We start from the raw sequence: 11,281 nt of genomic DNA, 5'->3' as shown, positions 1-11,281 counted from the left end.
GGGGGCTGTCCACAATTTTCGGAACCCTTTTAGATCAACTATTTACCCCACACTTTCTATTACTTTTTGGACTTTTGCAAGCCTCTTATAATTTTGTTGGTGGTGAAATGGACAAATGGTCCAACGGGCTTTCACAATATCTTAGTATCTCGATTTAAAGCTTTCGTGACTGCAGGGATTCATCTTCTTGGTTCTATGTGACTTTACCGAAAGAACCAAGAAGATACATCATTAGACCTCCTTTGCCAGTACCAAAATGTAATAATAGGGGTTTTCCCCTTTTTTCTGGCAACAAAACTGAAACCTTTTTACAAGGATTCATGTCTGCATTAACCACAATACCTGCAGTCAAAATGCAAACAAAAAACATACTATGATAATATATGCATTGTCCTTGAAACTGATTGGTCCGCACCAAGGGACGAGCACCAATTGGGTCGAGGCTAAAAAGCAAGCCGTCCCTTGGTGTGGACCAATCAGTGTCAAGGACAATGCATATATTATCATAGTATGTTTTTTGTTTGCATTTTGACTGTAGATATTGTGGTTAATGCAGACATGAATCCTTGTAAAAAGGTTTCAGTTTTGTTGCCAGAAAAAAGGGGAAAAACCCTATTATAACCAAGAAGATCTTAGTATCTGTGTATGTATATGTACGTTTTTTAAGAGTAGTTCTAAAATATTTTTCTGACCCGGGCAACGCAGCGTACTTACCGCTAGTAGGTTATAAAGGTTTGAGATGGGTACAACCCAAGTGTAAGTGAGCGGGGCTTGAGATGGAATTTGCAAGTAATGTAAGATCGCATAGCTAGGTATACCTCGGCTATTGTATTGCTCAAGATTAGCATGTCAATCTGTTAATGTAACCCCACGGTTACGGTGCTGAAGAAGCCATTGTATTACCCAAGTAAATTGAAAGTAACTTATCAAGTTGGACACATACTTTTTTACCTTAACTTAAAAAAAAAACTGAAAGTAAAGATGCAGGCAGTACGAATACATGCTTTGTAAATTCATTTATGAAAATTGCAGAACAGACTGGTATTTTGTGCAGGATTAGTAGTGTGTGTTATTTGTGTACATGGTGGTATAGTTGATGTTCACATCAAAACCGTCTTAAAAAACACTCTACATTTCACTTCTTAAGAAAATGTGTGATTACAAACTATAAATGTTATATGGGTCGATTATATATATGATTATGGAAGTTGATGCCCTTTGACGACCACGTTCACCTTTGGGAATTGTTTCTTCAGGTATACTTGTAACTGTAAAGGTGAAGAAATTATAAAAATGCAATTAAAACAATGTTCAGGATATTACTGTAAAATTTGATGTAAAAATGTTGGCCATTACAAAAACAAAAATGAAAAAAATTACGTCTCACCTCATTTCCTAGTGCAATGTCAGTTGGCCATGATTCATAAGTAATCTTCACTCTTAAATTATACTTTGCTGTAAGACATGAATTACAAAAAGGCGTTAACATAATATCTATTTAAAAAAGCAGGTACAATGTAAAATAGATTTTAGGAGACAGATGGATATTATGTACTGGCCTACCTGGTCTGCATAAAAACGAAGCTTCATCCGAGCCGTCTACACAGTCAATGTCACCATCGCAAACGAGAAAAAGTGGCACGCATCCACTGCTTTTGCAAAGGAACTCACCATCAATACAGGCTGCAAGGCACATAACAGCACACTCTGAGTAAAATTAAAATCAAGGTTAGGTCACTGATTTAGTTATTACAGGTTTTCTAACTTTATTTTTTTACAAATATCATGGGTCATTCAAAATGTTTAGTGACATCAGGGATGTCACTGTATGGTGTCGGCCCGAGGGGGCCGTGGCGTGCGATGCACTGTCATCGCGTACACCCCGTAGGCAGGTGTAGTACCAGCCCTAGTGGGGCTTGGTGTGTGCTGGGATAGTGCGGGCACCACGCATAGCGTGTAATGCGGGCTCCCACAAGGGGGAGAGTATCAGCCCAGGGGCAGGGTTGCCCCAGGCCATGGCACTCTGGTTGACCCCGTAGACACGTGATCCAGAGTGTCCACAGAGAGCCCCCCAGGTGGGGGGGCTAGGGGGCGATCACGTGTCCGGTGAGAGCTCTCGAGAGGGATCGAGAGGGAGCTGGATCGCTCGAGAAGGCGGGCGGGGCCAAGGGCGGAGCAGCCCCGACCCAGGGGGATATAAGGTAGGTCCCTGAGAGGGACCGGGGTCGCTGCATCCTACAAGCTGAAGCTCTACGTCCTACAAGCTGTAAGCTCTACAGGCATCAACACGTGGTCGAGACCCGAGTGAGGGTCAGCCCCTTCGTAGCTGTAACTCCTCCGTATAGGGTAGTTAGCTCGTTGGCCACCACTCTAGGCTGTATCTGGTGAAGGGGCAGTTACCCCTTTGTGTTACGTGTTGATGTTACAAATAAATGTGTTGCCTCTAAAGAACAACATCTGCGACTCAGTTGGACTCACTACAAATGTATACTTTAAATAAAACGAAACTCACTACAGTTGCTTTCATCTGTAAAGTCCCCACAGTCGTTGATGCCATCACAGAAGCTCTCTTTCACTAGACAGGTCCCATCGCCACAAAGCAGCTGCTGGTCTGTGCGGCACTGGCACGGGGGGGGGGGAGAGAAGGGGGGGGGAACTTTCTGCCCCGCCTCCTTCCCCCCCCCACTTCTTCCCCCCCTGCAGCCGATCTCTCCAGTGCTGCCGCGGTGGTCCACTTTACTCCAGTGACCCGGGTGCTGCTGCTAGGTCCACTTTCTGTCCCGCCTCCTTCTCCCCCTGGTTCTCTCTCCCCCCTACTGCCGAGGCCTATAACCTCGTGCCATGGCAGATCTCTCGCCTACTTCAGCAGTTTTTTCTTGCTGTGGTTGTTTCACCTGATGACGATTGCTTGTGTTGCGATCGAAAAATCGTGATCTATTATTTTTCTACCTACGTGACATTACCGAAAGAACCAAAGAGTATGGATTCCTGCAGTCATGAAAGCTTCAAATCAAGATCAAAATGTATATTTTAAACAAAACTCACTGCAGTTGCTTTCATCAGTAAAATCCCCACAGTCATTGACTCCATCACACAAGGACGCTATTCCCAGGCAGCTCCCATTGCCACAACGTATTTGGTCTGAGCGGCATGCACAGTCTGGAGTTTCATCACTCTGGTCTGCACAGTCAGTCACCCCATCACAGTACAGGCTTCCACGAATGCAGTGCTTCTTATCAGCACAGCGGAATTCACTTCTGGCGCATTCTGGTGTCACACAAATAAAAGATGTAGATTGTTGATTAATTGAACAATTCTTAATTCGTTTCTACTTCCTCACGCGTGACGTAGTTTACATTCTCTTCAAGTAACAGCTACCAGAATTGTAAAGGACTAATTGGCATCATCACTACCAGATTTGGAAAGGACTAATTGGCATCATCACTGTACTCTGTCTTGATTTATTTAGATTATCCATGGATGGGGTAGCACATCATAATTGTTGTCTTAGCAAAACCTCGTGTTTTGCATGGAGACCAAACATCCCGGTCAGAACTTGTACGTGTATTTTGAAGACACGACAATTGATATTACATTGGTATGTTAAAGTAACACATTAGTACAAATTACATTTGTAAACTCGCTGGCTGGCACGTGACTTTTGTGCACACAGTGGAGACGTCGGGAACAAGCATCACTTTTTCGGGCTGTTCACATTTCGAGGCGCAGCAGTGCAATTTCCAGGGTTTTTCCAATTCAAGGAGTTCCCTTGAACAATTGTTTATGTGTGAGACAGTATTTCTGCTATTTGTTCAATAACATGCTGTATTCAAATATTGAAACGCATTGAAGATGTTCAAACATACCTCTTTCACAGTCGCTTTCATCAGATCCGCCACTACAGTCAGCTTCTCCATCACAAACGTAGATCCACTCCAAACATTCATTGTTGCTGTTGTTGCATGCATACTGGTTTGCAGTACAGCCTTGAACAAAATAGGAAAAAAATATCCATGAGAAGTTTATTTAGAATATTTATTTGAAAAAAAAAACATGAATCATTAATAACCGAATTCAACTCATAATGGAACTTACTGCAGTTGCTTTCATCAGTAAAATCCCCACAGTCATTGACTCCATCACACAAGGACGCTATTCCCAGGCAGCTCCCATTGCCACAACGTATTTGGTCTGAGCGGCATGCACAGTCTGGAGTTTCATCACTCTGGTCTGCACAGTCAGTCACCCCATCACAGTACAAGCTTCCACGAATGCAGTGCTTCTTATCAGCACACTGGAATTCACTCCTGGCGCATTCTGGTGTCACACAAATAAAAAATGTAGATTGGTAATTAATTGAACAATTCTTGATTCTTTTCTACTTCTTCACGCGTGATGTAGTTTACATTCTCATCAAGTAACAGCTACCAGAATTGTAAAGGGCTAATTGGCATCATCACTACCAGAGTTGGAAATGACTAATTGGCATCATCACTGTACTCTGTCTTGATTTATTTAGATCATCCTTGCATGGGGTAGCACATCATAATTGTTGTCTTAGCAAAACCTCGTGTTTTGCATGGAGACCAAACATCCCGGTCAGAACTTGTACGTGTATTTTGAAGACACGACAATTGATATTACATTGGAATGTTAAAGTAACACATTAGAACAAATTACATTTGTAAACTCGCTGGCTGGCACGTGACTTTTGTGCACACAGGGGAGACGTCGTGAACAAGCATAACTTTTTCGGGCTGTTCACATTTCCAGGCGCAGCAGTGCAATTTCCAGTTTTTTTCCAATTCAAGGAGTTCCCTTGAACAATTGTTTATGTGTGAGACAGTATTTCTGCTATTTGTTCAATAACATGCTGTTTTCAAATATTGAAACTCATTGAAGATGTTCAAACATACCTCTTGCACAGTCGCTTTCATCAGATCCGCCACTACAGTCAGCTTCTCCATCACAAACGTAGATCCACTCCAAACATTCATTGTTGCTGTTGTTGCATGCATACTGGTTTGCAGTACAGCCTTGAACAAAGTAGGAAAAAATATCCATGATAAGGTTATTTAGAATATTTATTTGAAAAAAAAAACCATGAATCATTAATAACCGAATTCAACTCATAATGGAACTTACTGCAGTTGCTTTCATCAGTAAAATCCCCACAGTCATTGACTCCATCACACAAGGACGCTATTCCCAGGCAGCTCCCATTGCCACAACGTATTTGGTCTGAGCGGCATGCACAGTCTGGAGTTTCATCACTCTGGTCTGCACAGTCAGTCACCCCATCACAGTACAGGCTTCCACGAATGCAGTGCTTCTTATCAGCACACTGGAATTCACTCCTGGCGCATTCTGGTGTCACACAAATAAAAAATGTAGATTGGTAATTAATTGAACAATTCTTGATTCTTTTCTACTTCTTCACGCGTGATGTAGTTTACATTCTCATCAAGTAACAGCTACCAGAATTGTAAAGGGCTAATTGGCATCATCACTACCAGAGTTGGAAATGACTAATTGGCATCATCACTGTACTCTGTCTTGATTTATTTAGATCATCCTTGCATGGGGTAGCACATCAAATGTGTTGTTTTAGCAAAACCTCGTGTTTTGCATGGAGACCAAACATCCCGGTCAGAACTTGTACGTGTATTTTGAAGACACGACAATTGATATTACATTGGAATGTTAAAGTAACAGATTAGAACAAATTACATTTGTAAACTCGCTGGCTGGCACGTGACTTTTGTGCACACAGGGGAGACGTCGTGAACAAGCATAACTTTTTCGGGCTGTTCACATTTCGAGGCGCAGCAGTGCAATTTCCAGTTTTTTTCCAATTCAAGGAGTTCCCTTGAACAATTGTTTATGTGTGAGACAGTATTTCTGCTATTTGTTCAATAACATGCTGTTTTCAAATATTGAAACTCATTGAAGATGTTCAAACATACCTCTTGCACAGTCGCTTTCATCAGATCCGCCACTACAGTCAGCTTCTCCATCACAAACGTAGATCCACTCCAAACATTCATTGTTGCTGTTGTTGCATGCATACTGGTTTGCAGTACAGCCTTGAACAAAGTAGGAAAAAATATCCATGATAAGGTTATTTATAATATTTATTTGAAAAAAAAAAACCATGAATCATTAATAACCGAAATCAACTCATAATGGAACTTACTGCAGTTTCTTTCATCAGTAAAATCCCCACAGTCATTGACTCCATCACACAAGGACGCTATTCCCAGGCAGCTCCCATTGCCACAACGTATTTGGTCTGAGCGGCATGCACAGTCTGGAGTTTCATCACTCTGGTCTGCACAGTCAGTCACCCCATCACAGTACAGGCTTCCACGAATGCAGTGCCTCTTATCAGCACAGCGGAACTCACTTGCGACGCATTCTGGTGTCACACAAATAAAAGATGTAGATTGTTAATTAATTCAACAATTCTTGATTCATTTTTACTTATTCACGCGTGACGTAGTTTACATTCTCATCAAGTAACAGTTACCAGAATTGTAAAGGGCTAATTGGCATCATCGCTACCAGATTTGGAAAGGACTAATTGGCATCAACACTGTACTCTGTCTTGATTTATTTAGATCATCCCTGCATGGGGTGATACATCAAATGTGTTGTTTTAGCAAAACCTCGTGTTTTGCATGGAGACCAAACATCCCGGTCAGAACTTGTACGTGTACTTTGAAGACACGACAATTGATATTACATTGGTATGTTAAAGTAACACATTAGTACAAATTACATTTGTAAACTCGCAGGCTGGCACGTGACTTTTGTGCACACAGTGGATACGTCGGGAACAAGCATCACTTTTTCGGGCTGTTCACATTTCGAGGCGCAGCAGTGCAATTTCCACTTTTTTTCCAATTCAAGGAGTTCCCTTGAACAATTGTTTATGTGTGAGACAGTATTTCTGCTATTTGTTCAAGAACATGCTGTATTCAAATATTGAAACTCATTGAAGATGTTCAAACATACCTCTTTCACAGTCGCTTTCATCAGATCCGCCACTACAGTCAGCTTCTCCATCACAAACGTAGATCCACTCCAAACATTCATTGTTGCTGTTGTTGCATGCATACTGGTTTGCAGTACAGCCTTGAACAAAATAGGAAAAAATATCCATGATATGGTTATTTAGAATATTTATTTGAAACAAAATACTATGAATCATTAATAACCAAATTCAACTCATAATGGAACTTACTGCAGTTGCTTTCATCAGTAAAATCCCCACAGTCATTGACTCCATCACACAAGGACGCTATTCCCAGGCAGCTCCCATTGCCACAACGTATTTGGTCTGAGCGGCATGCACAGTCTGGAGTTTCATCACTCTGGTCTGCACAGTCAGTCACCCCATCACAGTACAGGCTTCCACGAATGCAGTGCTTCTTATCAGCACACCGGAATTCACTCCTAGCGCATTCTGGTGTCACACAAATAAAAAATGTAGATTGTTAATTAATTGAACAATTCTTGATTCGTTTCTACTTCTTCACGCGTGATGTAGTTTACATTCTCATCAAGTAACAGCTACCAGAATTGTAAAGGGCTAATTGGCATCATCGCTACCAGATTTGGAAAGGACTAATTGGCATCAACACTGTACTCTGTCTTGATTTATTTAGATAATCCTTGCATGGGGTAGCACATCATAATTGTTGTCTTAGCAAAAACCTCGTGTTTTGCATGGAGACCAACACATCCCGGTGAGAACTTGTACATGTATTTTGAAGACGCGACAATTGATATTACATTGGTATGTTAAAGTAACACATTAGTACAAATGACATTTGTAAGCTCGCTGGCTGGTACGTGACTTTTGTGCACACAGTGGAGACGTCATGAACAAGCATAACTTTTTCGGGCTGTTCACATTTCGAGGCGCAGCAGTGCAATTTCCAGTTTTTTTCAATTTAAGGAGGTCCTTTGAACACTTGTGTATGTGTGAGACAGTATTTCTGCTATTTGTTCAAGAACATGCTGTATTCAAATATTGAAACTCATTGAAGATGTTCAAACATACCTCTTTCACAGTCGCTTTCATCAGATCCGCCACTACAGTCAGCTTCTCCATCACAAACGTAGATCCACTCCAAACATTCATTGTTGCTGTTGTTGCATGCATACTGGTTTGCAGTACAGCCTTGAACAAAATAGGAAAAAAATATCCATGAGAAGTTTATTTAGAATATTTATTTGAAAAAAAAAAACATGAATCATTAATAACCGAATTCAACTCATAATGGAACTTACTGCAGTTGCTTTCATCAGTAAAATCCCCACAGTCATTGACTCCATCACACAAGGACGCTATTCCCAGGCAGCTCCCATTGCCACAACGTATTTGGTCTGAGCGGCATGCACAGTCTGGAGTTTCATCACTCTGGTCTGCACAGTCAGTCACCCCATCACAGTACAGGCTTCCACGAATGCAGTGCTTCTTATCAGCACACCGGAATTCACTCCTAGCGCATTCTGGTGTCACACAAATAAAAAATGTAGATTGTTAATTAATTGAACAATTCTTGATTCGTTTCTACTTCTTCACGCGTGATGTAGTTTACATTCTCATCAAGTAACAGCTACCAGAATTGTAAAGGGCTAATTGGCATCATCGCTACCAGATTTGGAAAGGACTAATTGGCATCAACACTGTACTCTGTCTTGATTTATTTAGATCATCCTTGCATGGGGTAGCACATCAAATGTGTTGTTTTAGCAAAACCTCGTGTTTTGCATGGAGACCAAACATCCCGGTCAGAACTTGTACGTGTATTTTGAAGACACGACAATTGATATTACATTGGAATGTTAAAGTAACACATTAGAACAAATTACATTTGTAAACTCGCTGGCTGGCACGTGACTTTTGTGCACACAGGGGAGACGTCGTGAACAAGCATAACTTTTTCGGGCTGTTCACATTTCGAGGCGCAGCAGTGCAATTTCCACTTTTTTTCCAATTCAAGGAGTTCCCTTGAACAATTGTTTATGTGTGAGACAGTATTTCTGCTATTTGTTCAATAACATGCTGTTTTCAAATATTGAAACTCATTGAAGATGTTCAAACATACCTCTTGCACAGTCGCTTTCATCAGATCCGCCACTACAGTCAGCTTCTCCATCACAAACGTAGATCCACTCCAAACATTCATTGTTGCTGTTGTTGCATGCATACTGGTTTGCAGTACAGCCTTGAACAAAGTAGGAAAAAATATCCATGATAAGGTTATTTATAATATTTATTTGAAAAAAAAAAACCATGAATCATTAATAACCGAAATCAACTCATAATGGAACTTACTGCAGTTTCTTTCATCAGTAAAATCCCCACAGTCATTGACTCCATCACACAAGGACGCTATTCCCAGGCAGCTCCCATTGCCACAACGTATTTGGTCTGAGCGGCATGCACAGTCTGGAGTTTCATCACTCTGGTCTGCACAGTCAGTCACCCCATCACAGTACAGGCTTCCACGAATGCAGTGCCTCTTATCAGCACAGCGGAACTCACTTGCGACGCATTCTGGTGTCACACAAATAAAAGATGTAGATTGTTAATTAATTCAACAATTCTTGATTCATTTTTACTTATTCACGCGTGACGTAGTTTACATTCTCATCAAGTAACAGTTACCAGAATTGTAAAGGGCTAATTGGCATCATCGCTACCAGATTTGGAAAGGACTAATTGGCATCAACACTGTACTCTGTCTTGATTTATTTAGATCATCCCTGCATGGGGTGATACATCAAATGTGTTGTTTTAGCAAAACCTCGTGTTTTGCATGGAGACCAAACATCCCGGTCAGAACTTGTACGTGTATTTTGAAGACCCGACAATTGATATTACATTGGTATGTTAAGGTAACACATTAGTACAGATTACATTTGTAAACTCGCTGGCTGGCACGTGACTTTTGTGCACACAGTGGAGACGTCGTGAACAACCATCACTTTTTCCGGCTGTTCACATTTCGAGGCGCAGCAGTGCAATTTCCAGTTTTTTTCCAATTTAAGGAGGTCCTTTGAACACTTGTGTATGTGTGAGACAGTTTTTCTGCTATTTGTTCAAGAACATGCTGTATTCAAATATTGAAACTCATTGAAGATGTTCAAACATACCTCTTTCACAGTTGCTTTCATCAGATCCGCCACTACAGTCAGCTTCTCCATCACAAACGTAGATCCACTCCAAACATTCATTGTTGCTGTTGTTGCATGCATACTGGTTTGCAGTACAGCCTTGAACAAAATAGGAAAAAATATCCATGATATGGTTATTTCGAATATTTATTTGAAACAAAATACTATGAATCATTAATAACCAAATTGAACTCATAATGGAACTTACTGCAGTTGCTTTCATCAGTAAAATCCCCACAGTCATTGACTCCATCACACAAGGACGCTATTCCCAGGCAGCTCCCATTGCCACAACGTATTTGGTCTGAGCGGCATGCACAGTCTGGAGTTTCATCACTCTGGTCTGCACAGTCAGTCACCCCATCACAGTACAGGCTTCCACGAATGCAGTGCTTCTTATCAGCACAGCGGAATTCACTTCTGGCGCATTCTGGTGTCACACAAATAAAAGATGTAGATTGTTAATTAATTGAACAATTCTTAATTCGTTTCTACTTCCTCACGCGTGACATAGTTTAAATTCTCTTCAAGTAACAGCTACCAGATTTGTAAAGGACTAATTGGCATCATCACTACCAGATTTGGAAAGGACTAATTGGCATCATCACTGTACTCTGTCTTGATTTATTTAGATTATCCATGGATGGGGTAGCACATCATAATTGTTGTCTTAGCAAAACCTCGTGTTTTGCATGGAGACCAAACATGCTGGTCAGAACTTGTACGTGTATTTTCAAGACCGGACAATTGATATTACATTGGTATGTTAAAGTAACACAATAGTACAAATTTCCTTTGTAAACTCGCTGGCTGGCACGTGACTTTTGTGCACACAGTGGAGACGTCGTGAACAAGCATCACTTTTTCCGGCTGTTCACATTTCGAGGCGCAGCAGTGCAATTTCCAGTTTTTTCCAATTTAAGGAGGTCCTTTGAACACTTGTGTATGTGTGAGACAGTTTTTCTGCTATTTGTTCAAGAACATGCTGTATTCAAATATTGAAACTCATTGAAGATGTTCAAACATACCTCTTTCACAGTCGCTTTCATCAGATCCCCCACTACAGTCAGCTTCTCCATCACAAACGTAG

At 41.1% G+C, this 11,281-nt stretch overlaps 3 long non-coding RNA genes across 4 annotated transcripts; all 3 read right to left on the bottom strand.

Moving 5' to 3' along the window:
• Window positions 1-1,001: 1,001 nt before the first annotated feature.
• On the bottom strand, window positions 1,002-3,298 carry LOC142929123 (uncharacterized). Of its 2 annotated transcripts, none has more exons than XR_012945276.1 (4): window positions 3,046-3,298; window positions 1,564-1,683; window positions 1,388-1,455; window positions 1,002-1,268 (listed from the first exon to the last, which is right to left on the bottom strand). It is a non-coding gene; the product is annotated as an uncharacterized LOC142929123 (long non-coding RNA). The 2 variants fall into 2 exon arrangements; XR_012945277.1 differs by lacking the exon at window positions 3,046-3,298 and adding an exon at window positions 2,513-3,027.
• Window positions 3,299-5,150: 1,852 nt separating this feature from the next.
• Window positions 5,151-6,439, bottom strand: LOC142929105 (uncharacterized). The gene is made up of 3 exons (XR_012945261.1): window positions 6,197-6,439; window positions 5,967-6,086; window positions 5,151-5,367 (listed from the first exon to the last, which is right to left on the bottom strand). It is a non-coding gene; the product is annotated as an uncharacterized LOC142929105 (long non-coding RNA).
• Window positions 6,440-8,412: 1,973 nt separating this feature from the next.
• LOC116945806 (uncharacterized) lies at window positions 8,413-10,290 on the bottom strand. Its single transcript, XR_012945260.1, has 4 exons — window positions 10,171-10,290; window positions 9,350-9,571; window positions 9,120-9,239; window positions 8,413-8,520 (listed from the first exon to the last, which is right to left on the bottom strand). It is a non-coding gene; the product is annotated as an uncharacterized LOC116945806 (long non-coding RNA).
• Window positions 10,291-11,281: the final 991 nt, after the last annotated feature.

This window comes from Petromyzon marinus, chromosome 25 (genome assembly GCF_048934315.1).
Source record: "Petromyzon marinus isolate PM22_M1 ecotype Great Lakes invasive population chromosome 25, UKy_Petmar_22M1.pri1.0, whole genome shotgun sequence".
In the NCBI taxonomy this organism is placed as follows: domain Eukaryota; kingdom Metazoa; phylum Chordata; class Hyperoartia; order Petromyzontiformes; family Petromyzontidae; genus Petromyzon; species Petromyzon marinus.
Note: the sequence above shows the minus strand (reverse complement) of the source record. Positions and strands in the feature narration are given on the sequence as shown.